The following is a 1,344-nucleotide window of genomic DNA, read 5'->3' on the forward strand; positions in this document are numbered from 1 at the left end:
CCCCCCGCCCCCGCCCCCGCCCCCGCCGAGTTTGTAGCTAGAAGGAAGATGGCGGGTCTGGCGGAGCAGTTTTCTGATGAAAGAAGGGAAAAAGCAGCCCGTGCACAGTATAACTCGGAGCAGTTTACTTGTGTAAAAATGGAAGGTTATGAAGATCAGATATTGATAACAAAACATGGTGACTCGGGAAATGGAAAATTTTTGGATCCAAAGAAGAGAATCTGTTTTAAATTTGATCACTTAAGAAAGGAGGCAACTGATCCAAGACCCTGTGAAGTAGAAAATGCAATTGAATCATGGAGAACCTTCAGTAGAAACTGCTCTGCGAGCTTATGTAAAATAACATCACCCGAATGGAGCCTGCACTGTGTATGGCAAAAAATAGATGGACAGCAAACCACTACTGCATGCATGGAAAGCCATCAGTTCCCAGCAAAAAACTTTTGGAATGGTCGTTGGAGGTCAGAATGGAGGTTTACAATCACTCCTCCAACCACTCAAGTGGCTGGCATCTTAAAAATTCAGGTTCATTATTATGAAGATGGTAATGTTCACCTAGTGCGTCATAAAGATATACAAGATTCCCTAACAGTGTCTAATGAAGTGCAAACAGCAAAAGAATTTACAAAGATTGTAGAAGCTGCAGAAAATGAGTACCAGACTGCCATCAGTGAGAATTATCAGACAATGTCGGACACTACTGTCAAAGCCTTACATCGACAATTGCCAGTTACACGCACTAAGATTGATTGGAACAAGATCCTTAGCTACAAGATTGGCAAAGAGATGCAGAATGCATAAAATGAACATTGCATGACTGGATCATTTTAGTGTCTTTGTGTTAAAAAATTATTGCAAAAGTATTCTGAACTGTCAAGCTGCCCAGTCACATGGGCTATTGCCATTTAAAATCACTGTAATTAGTTTGATTAGAGCACAAAGCTTAGCTAATTAACCATTATTTTTCATTTTGTTCTAAGAGGATTGTAAATCAGTTTAGTTTAAATGTCTTACTTTCTGTTAGTCCTTTCTTTCTTACAATGAAGAGATGATTCTTCTAGTTTATGGTTAAAAGTTTTGAAGTGTTTCAAAATATTTTACTTACTGTAACCCTAAAATTGTTATCTTTTGGTTTATCAAATGGTTAATTTTGATATTTCCCCAGTTGGTGGTTGATGGATTTAGCCATATATGCTGCTAAAGAAACTGTCTATCTTCTCTCCCTCACCTATTCCATTTATGTAAGGTTGAGATTAGAGGAAAGCATTTTCTATATCGATTGTGTTTTTAAACCTTTCAAGAAGGTTATTTAGCTAGCTTAGTACTTAATTTTTTTTTTTTTTT

At 37.4% G+C, this 1,344-nt stretch overlaps 1 pseudogene across 1 annotated transcript; it reads left to right on the top strand.

Moving 5' to 3' along the window:
* Positions 1-48: 48 nt before the first annotated feature.
* On the top strand, positions 49-801 carry LOC108540894 (F-actin-capping protein subunit alpha-2 pseudogene; annotated as a pseudogene). The gene has a single exon (XR_001888793.1). The product of XR_001888793.1 is annotated as an F-actin-capping protein subunit alpha-2 pseudogene (transcript).
* The last annotated feature ends 543 nt before the right edge of the window (positions 802-1,344 follow it).

The sequence above is a fragment of the Rhinopithecus bieti genome, unplaced genomic scaffold (genome assembly GCF_001698545.2).
Source record: "Rhinopithecus bieti isolate Rb0 unplaced genomic scaffold, ASM169854v2 scaffold_20154, whole genome shotgun sequence".
NCBI classification, from domain to species: Eukaryota; Metazoa; Chordata; class Mammalia; order Primates; family Cercopithecidae; genus Rhinopithecus; species Rhinopithecus bieti.